General features: G+C 46.5%; 2 non-coding genes across 2 annotated transcripts; one reads left to right on the top strand and one right to left on the bottom strand.

The window, feature by feature from the left end:
* Nucleotides 1-2,695: 2,695 nt before the first annotated feature.
* Nucleotides 2,696-2,769, top strand: trnan-guu (transfer RNA asparagine (anticodon GUU)). The gene has a single exon. It is a non-coding gene; the product is annotated as a tRNA-Asn (tRNA).
* A 4,180-nt stretch (nt 2,770-6,949) lies between these two features.
* trnal-aag (transfer RNA leucine (anticodon AAG)) lies at nt 6,950-7,032 on the bottom strand. The gene has a single exon. It is a non-coding gene; the product is annotated as a tRNA-Leu (tRNA).
* Nucleotides 7,033-8,835: the final 1,803 nt, after the last annotated feature.

Here is an 8,835-nt window from a genome sequence, read left to right as displayed (position 1 = left end):
TCTTGATGACACTTGAAGAAAGGAAGCAGGTCTCAGAGGAGTGTGGACAGTGCAGTCCTCAGCTTTCTAGTTCCTGGTCTCCAGCCCTTCTCTCTTGTTGAGCAGCCAGCATCTCAGAGCCTTGTCCAAGACCTGCAGCCAAACTGCACCGTCTGCTCCACATTCACCTTTAAAAACTGAGTGGATGTCATCAGGGAGGGAAAATGCTGGGTGATGGCACCTGGGAGTTCAACAGACCTGATGATTGAACCACCAATCACAAGGATTTCAGCCTCCATTGTAAACAGAGAGTTTAGATGAGAGAGAACCTGCTGTCAGCCTCACCAGTCAGGGCAGTGGCAGAGGCAGCAGAGTTGAATGAAGCAGGACCACCTGGCAGGTCTCAGCTGGAGGTGATGACATCACTGGCCTCAGTCCTCACCAGTGCTGTGCCTAGCAACAGGGACGATGGGGAGAAACCAGTAGAAGCACTCTGAGAGTTGGAGACAGCAGGAGAGAGACCACGACAGAGTCACCCATGGGAAACTGTTGGATCCACTCAGGACAAGCTGGACAGACACAGATCAAAGTCAGAATTGATGATGATGTCATCAGGGCTTTGATGGTGTCTTTATTTGTACCTAGAATTCTGCCTTTGATCTCAGGAGGACATGAAAGAAACACAATTGAGGAAAGTAGAGGAGAACATTCAGCTTCATTAGAAACACTTGAACTGTTGAACAGTAGAATTTGTCAGAAACAGTTTACAACACTGAGTGACAGGATTGAAGAGGGAAGAGTTTTCTACTTTAAATTTAATTCTAACTTTAAACTGTGGATGAACATTTTTAGTAGTTCATATTCTAACATACAGAGGAAGTCATGACATTCCCTTTTTTTAAAAAGAAAAACATGTGAAGCTCCTCCCCCCAGCTCCAGATGGACAGACAGACATGAGAGAGGCCAGGAAGCAAAGAAGTGTTGTGCTCCTCTCCAGTGCTCTGGTGTTGTTGTGTTCTTCTCAGCTCCATCATGTAGACCTGCTGGCACTGGGTGCTGGTGGAAGTTTGCAGCTCTCACTGGAAAGTCCTGAGGCTCCTCCCACTCTGAAGCAGGCAGTTGCTCCCAGCCAGCCCACACTTTCACTCTCTGGTGTAGGAGTGAAGAACAAAATCAGAATCAAGAACCATCACTCTTTCATTGGGGCTCCTTTCTCCTTGTTCTGATCCAGAAACTCAACAGCTTCTATCATTTATTTGACAGGAAATGTTGATGACACACTGGGATTTTTGTTCTCCTGCTGTCACTGTCAAGTGCCAGTTCAGATGTACTTGATGTTACAGAAAATCCAGCATGGTGGTGCAGTGGTCAGCACTGTCTCCTCACAGCAAGAAGGTTCCAGGTTCTAGTCCTGGCTCCAGCACAGGATCTTTCTGTGTGGAGTCTCCATGTTCTCCCTGTTCCTGTGTGGGTTCTCTCTGGTACTCCAGCTTCCTCCCACAGTCCAAAGACATCAAGAGGGAACGAGGCTGATTGATACTCTAAATTGACTGTAGGTGTGACTGTGAGTGTGAATGGTTGTCTGTCTCTATGTGTTGGTCCTGTGATGGACTGGCGACCTGTCCAGGATGAACCCCGCCCCTCGACCAATGTCAGCTGTGATAGGCTCCACCCCCCCCATGAACCTTAACAGATAATCAGTGGAGAAATGGAAATTTAGCTGCTATGTTGAATCACAATAACCTTTTGAAGTCTACTTTTGCTTCAGTCAGAAAGGAGACTGTTGTTAACTCACAATGGTTGGTGATTGTGGAGGAAGACAAATTTCCTTTTGAAACCCTTTTTAACAGACACACATTCCTAAAGATAAGGGTTTATTTTGTTCCTTTCTTTGAGGAGAGGATGGTTTTGATCCATCAACCTCTGGGTTCTGGTCCCAGCTCTCTTCCTCTGCTCCTCTCTGCTCTACCACTGACTGAACAGTCCTTGATTTAGGAGAGCAGGATTGTGACAAGAACAGGATTTTGAATTTCAAATGTTTCCCAGTTTGGCTCTGCAGCAGGAGGTCTTGTAGGAACAGGGACTGACCTGACACCAGCTCCCTCTGGAACAATGGTTCATTCATTCATCGGTGCCAGGAGGCCTAAAAACACAAAACACCAATTCAATCCAGGACCTTGGAGCCTAAACTGAAACTCCATCACACGGTGGCTCTGCTGGGGCTCCCACAGGTGAGTGAGGCTGAGCTCCAGTCTGCTCTGAGGAGGCAGCAGACATCTGCACCACTCAGAGGTTTGGTTGGTGGCTTTGACAAAATCCCAACAAACTAAAATCCTGTTGAAGCAGGAAGTTCTAGTTGAACTCTCATCCACGTCACATGACCAAGAAAACCTCCTCTTTCATTCAGACCAGAACAGACAAACATAGAAACATTGTTTCAGCTTCTGATCAAACAATAACATGTTCTTGATTGTTTGTCATGTTCTATTAATCAGACTGATGATCTCTGGATGTTCTAGGAGGTGTGTCTGTTTCTGATGAAGCCTGTTTGGTCTGGGGGGGTTAAGATGGTGGGGGCTGTTTCAGTTCTAGTGCTGAAGGCTTTCACCATGACAGTCAGACTCTCCTCTGTCCTTCATGGTCCCTCAAATGTGCAGTGTGGACCTCACACACTGAATTTAGCCTGAAAACTCTTCATGAAAAGCAGTGCCTCAGAGTCTCTGTGGCGCAATCGGTCAGCGCGCTCGGCTGTTAACCGAGAGGCTGGTGGTTCGAGCCCACCCAGGGACGATGAACAGGCTCTACTGGTGCTTAGGAGTCACTGCGTTAATGATCTGAATGTGGACGGACAGACTGACCCTCCACAGTAGACACCTGTGACTGATCTCTTGATGAGAAGTGTTAAATTTAGTCGTCGTGTGTCATGCAGTGTTGAGGAGGCCTGCTGGCTGTGGGTAAAGTGGGGGCTCAGAGTTTGTGGAGTCGGCTCTGGAGTGAAGGGGGTCACTGTTTGGTTCTCAGATGCTCCAGCTCAGGTTAGCGAGGTGGTGGAGAAACCAGTGAGAGCTCTGCCAGCTGGAGCCTCTTGGGTCCCGGGAGGCTTCACTCCTGGAGGTGGAAATGATGAGGAGTTTTAAAATCTGCTCCTCTTTCACACTGACTTGTTTTCTTGGGTTCCCTCTTTTATTCTCCTGGAGATCAAGAGGATCCTGCCATGTTTGTCCAGGAGACCCACAACACAACAGTCAGTGAATGGGGATGCAGGCAGACTTTTAATGGGGGTCATTTGAAGTCCCAAGTCCAGTTGGAGCAGAGGGTGGAGTTTGATTCTCCAGGAGGTTTTGTTGTTGTTTTTTTTACCAGTTTCTTTTGGTTTGGAGGAAATCATTCCAGGTGTTTGAAAGAAGGTGAGAGCAGCTTTGGAAAATGTTCAACTGGTGTTTTTAAATGTCTTTGCACCAACAAATGGTGGACAGGACAGCTTTTGAGACATTTTAATGCCACCGTTCAACAGTGAATCTGCTGGTTTCCTGTTTTTAGGAGCTGATGGGAGCTGCACAGAGAAGCTCTTTGAGACAGGAACCATTCAGAGCTCCACCCTGCTTCTTCCAGCAGGATCCACTGATCCACCAACACACCAGCTGTTTGATGAGTGGAGGCTTTTGACCAGGATTCCTAGACAGCACAGCTGGACTCACTCAGCAGCTAACTTGTTAGCACCGACTAGACAGGAGCGCTTCTATGGTTTTACTCAGTGGTTCAATATTTTTAAAAGATGTCCCATTCAGCCTGTGGGTTTGAGTGATCACTCTTCAGTCTCCTGTTCTGTTTTATTAAAATATTCATTTAAAAGCTCCTGAGAGAGAGAGAGAGAGAGAGAGAGAGAGAGAGAGAGAGAGACAGAGAGAGGGAGGGAGAGAGGGAGGGGGGGGAGGGGGAGACAGAGAGAGAGAGGGAGAGAGGGGGGAGACAGGGAGAGAGAGGGGAGGGAGAGAGAGAGAGGGAGGGAGAGAGAGAGGGGGGGAGAGGGGGGGAGAGAGAGAGAGAAGGAGAGAGAGACAGGGAGAGAGAGAGAGAGGGAGAGAGAGATAGAGGGAGGGAGAGAGAGAGACAGAGAGAGAGAGGGAGAGAGAGACAGAGAGAGAGAGGGAGAGAGGGGGGAAAGAGAGGGGGGAGAGAGAGGGAGAGAGAGAGAGAGGGAGAAAGAGAGAGAGAGAGACAGAGAGAGAGAGAGAGAGACAGAGAGAGAGAGAGGGAGAGAGGGGGGAAAGAGAGGGGGGAGAGAGAGGGAGAGAGAGAGAGAGGGAGAAAGAGAGAAAATCAAACTGATCTCAAACTTGACTTCAAAATTCTCTGATTCTAATCATTTTTACTCCTTGATAGATTCATCACTACAGTGTCATAGAGGGTCCATTACTATTGCAGTATATTAAAGAATATAAGAACGAGGTTACCATTCATGTAAATATAATATTTCATGTATTGCAGTATATTTTCAAAGATATAACACTTTAATTTTTTGAATAAGAGAGACTTTAATGTGAGACTTTAATGTCTGTCTTTGATCTCTAACTCTGACTCTGATGTCATTGGTGCTGACTGAATTCTACCCCCTGACAGACTGAAGGCTCCTATTGGTGATGTCATCATAAATACATGAAGGTCTTTTTTCAATGGTATAACATTAAAGCTCATCTTAGTAAAACAATCAAGTTCCTAAATTCTTGAAAAAATGACTGTCACTGACTTAAATAAATCAAATCTACTTCAAAGTTCCTTCTGTTGTCATAAGTCAGCCATTTTAAGTGTACTTGTAGTTCCAGAACATTCCAAGAGGAGATGATATGAATCATTTTGTTGGATGAACTCAGTTCCTCTGCTTTGATGTTGGTGGACTGAGGGGAGTTTGCCTGAACCTGCTTGGACCTGCTGGCTCCTGCTCAGTCCCTCACTCAGCCTCACTCAGCCTCAGCAGCACCGCTCCACTGAGGCCTGATTCAGGTTCCTAGCAACCAAATAGGAGGAGAGCTGAACCTTCTTGCTGGGAGGCCACAGTGCTGACCACTGCACCATTGTGTCCCCTGAAAATGACACCATGTTGTTGGGATTTTCTGTAACAGCAAGCACACATGAACACAGCAGCTTCTTCACAGGGCTGGTGGCGCAATGGATAACGAGTCTGACTATGGATCAGAAGATTGTAGGTTCAACTCCTGGCCAGCTCGCTTTAAACTTTATACTGAGAAGATGAAGTGAGAACCAGTGATCAAAGTCACTGAAGTCCTCCCAGGTTTCCTCCTTGTCTGCTGGAAACATGAACACATGAATGATCCTGCTGCCTCTCATGTTAAGCTGCACTTGACAGTGACAGCAGGAGAACAAAAATCCCAGTGTGTCATCAACATTTCCTGTCAATCAATGATAGAAGCTGTTGAATTTCTGGATCAGAACAAGGAGAAAGGAGCCCCAATGAAAGAGTGATGGTTCTTGATTCTGATTTTGTTCTTCACTCCTACACCAGAGAGTGAAAGTGTGGGCTGGCTGGGAGCAACTGCCTGCTTCAGAGTGGCAGGAGCCTCAGGACTTTCCAGTGAGAGCTGCGAACTTCCACCAGCGCCCAGTGCCAGCAGGTCTTCATGATGGAGCTGAGAAGAACACAACAACACCAGAGCACTGGAGAGGAGCACAACACTTCTTTGCTTCCTTGTCATTCTCATGTCTGTCTGTCCATCTGGAGCTGGGGGGAGGAGCTTCACATGTTTTTTCTTTTTTTAAAAAGGGAATGACATGACTTCCTCTGTATGTTAGAATATGAACGACTAAAAATGTTCATCCACAGTTTAAAGTTAGAATTAAACTGAAAACACAAAAATCTTCCCTCTTCAATCCTGTCACTCAGTGTTGTAAACTGTTTCAAACAAATTCTACTGTTCAACAGTTCAAGTGTTTCTAATGAAGCTGAATGTGCTCTCTTCTACTTTCCTCAATTGGGTTTCTTTCATGTCCTCCTGAGATCAAAGACAGAATTCTAGCTACTGTCAAAGCCCTGATGACATCATCAGGAATTCTGACCTGTCCAGGGTGAACCCTGCCTCTTGCCCAATGTCACCTGGGATCGCCCCCCCCCCCCCCGTGACCCTTAAAGGATAGAACAGAAAGTGGATGGAGGGATGGACTCAACACTGAAATCAGCTGATCTGATCCACATTCTAATGTTTCCTGTCCCTCTTTAGGAGTCAATGAGAATAGTAGTGTATATAATAATGTATATCCAACCTTGTAGTATCTTTCCAAGGCTTTTAGTATTTCTTCTTGTTTCTACTTGTAGTTTTAGTGTCTGGATCTTTTCTTTTGATGTCCTGCTGTCTGCTCTTTGCTTTTGGAGCTTCCTTCAACAACTACCAGGCCTCCTGGGTACTGTAGGAAACATGGTCAAGTTCTTCTGACTTCTCCAGGAACGTCCTGCTCTCATTGGTCTGTCTTCATTTTGACTCCTCCCACTGCCACAATGACCAGCCTTTATACTCTTGGTGACTGGGGCCCTGGTTGCTGCAGGCCTCAACACCAGCCTGTGGTTGTGAGCAGGGCAGAACAGAACTGACAGTATCTCCCATGCAGGACCTGGGTCAGCACCTGGTGCCAGCTGGGGCACCGCTTTTACCTGGACCCCTAGAAGATCTTCTCCAGGAACTGGCCTTTTTCAATCGAAACAGCGTGAAACTTCAAGTAAAGAATTAAAATTATTTAATTCACAATGAAGCCTCTGTCATAAAACAAAGGAACAACTGACCACCTCACCATGACTTCACCCTGATAACCAGGAGGTAACCTGGTAGTCAGAGCAGCGATGCTCAGGTCTGTGGACTCAGAGGAGGGTTCTTCTTTTGGTCACAGGTTTGAAGACCTCAGTGGAAGAGAAAGGAGAGGCAGTGAGAGACCTGCCACACCTCTCCAGTGACCTGGGACATGATGGCAGTGGTGGGATTTGAACCCACGCCTCCTCAGAGGACTGGAACCTTAATCCAGCACCTTAGACCGCTCGGCCACACTACCTCACTGTGCTGCTCTCTGAGTTGGTCTGCTAAAGGCATGTTGAAGAGGAAGTAACATCATGATATCAAACTTATTCTGAAGAGGGACCCCTTTCCTCCCACGGTCACAGGAAGTGACAACAGCGCTGCTAGAAGCAGGAAAGAAATGGTAAAAGGACTCAGTTTGTACAGAGCCTTTCTACCTCAGCAGCACTCAAGGAGCTGAACAATGTCCTCTCATTCACACACACTCACACACTGATGCTGAAGGCTGCCATGCAAGGAGCCAACCTACTCATCAGAAGTATTTAGGGGTTCAGTCTCTTACTCAAGGACACTTTGACATGGTCACTGGAGAAAGTGAGGATCAAACCAGCCACCCTTTGGTTGCCAGACGGCCACACTACTCCTGAGTCATGTGACCTGGATAAGATGGTGAACTACAGCTGATCGCCACGCTAGCAAACCCCTTTTGTTTGGTTTGGTTGTTGTTTAGTGACTGTGGATGAATACACAGGAGAAGTTGAGCATAAATTTGTGTTCCCTGTTCACTTGAATATATGCAGGAGTGTGAGGTGGAAATAATACTTGGAGGAGAATGAGAGTTCAGTCTCAGCGCTAAGACCTGTGCTGACACTAAAACATGTCAGCCCACAGAACAAAGATGGCAGTCCTCTGGGAGAGCAGGTACACCACACATACATGAAGAAACCCTACAGGAAACAAATATGTTGCCAGAGACTTTTACTCTGTTTTTGTTGTTTACCCAAGTACAGGATTGGAGGGAGACTGATGGTCGCTGTTTGGGTTTTTGGAAAACAAGGAGGCTGTGGGTTCAAGCTGGATTCTCAAAGACTATTTCCCCAACCTCTACATTGGAATCTACACTGTCATCCAGTCACGTGACTGAAGTCATCCAGTCATGTCAGTGATGTCACTTGGCAGGACTGTCATTGCCGTCTCATTCTAGAAAAGAATCCAGACTCCACCTGTGGCTCCATGATAACTGATGGACCTCTGGTTGCAGGCTGGACGATGATGTTTGGGCTTGAAGGAAAACTCCTTGTCCAAATTCCATTGTGTTCAAATTTAAAGTCCCACAATAAGAAGTAGCTGAATCTGACAGGTGGAGGTTTGGAACTACAAGATGGTGATGTTTTCTTGACTTGATGCTCTGACTGTCAGATGCAGCAGCAGAAGAAGCTGTCATCCACCCTGAGTGGCTATGATTGGAGCTTTTACCTCCCAAGGTTGTCTGGTTCCAGGTGACATTTTTAAATTCCAGTCCCCAACTTTGGCTGTTCTGAAACTCTTCTCCTGAATCACTCCTGAGCTGCAGCAAGAAAAAAATACCAGTGCCAACCAGATCAACTTAATGGCTGCTAACAGCCTCAGACACTTGATTTCCATCAATCTGGAGCCAAGAAGGCCCTCACCTGTGGTTCTCCTCCAGGAGGGTCCAGGTTCTGCCATTGTGGCTCCTGGTGCCACTGCCAGAGAGCCTCAGCTGCACACTGCAACATTTCAACAGGAGATTGACATTCCTTCAAATGTCCTGACATCTGATTCCAATGGTTCTGTTCCATGTTTATATTTTAAAATCAATCACACAATGAAAGCTGCCTCAGCTGGTTTAAGAGAGAGAACAAGCTAAGAGATCTGAAACCAGTAAAATATGCTTTTCTGTGTGCAAACTAGTGAGGGGCATGGAAGGATATTTTACCACCAATACAGAACCCAGACTTTAGTCATGTGATGAGATGGAGTCTCTGATTATGAAGTTAATGGACAAAATGTGAATTGAGAGAAAACACATTTCTTCAGC

Source organism: Aulostomus chinensis, chromosome 1, assembly GCF_037954235.1.
Source record: "Aulostomus chinensis isolate RoL2024-O1b breed Wild chromosome 1, RoL_Achi_v1.0, whole genome shotgun sequence".
Classification (NCBI taxonomy): Eukaryota; Metazoa; Chordata; class Actinopteri; order Syngnathiformes; family Aulostomidae; genus Aulostomus; species Aulostomus chinensis.
This window is presented reverse-complemented; position numbering and strand designations above follow the sequence as displayed.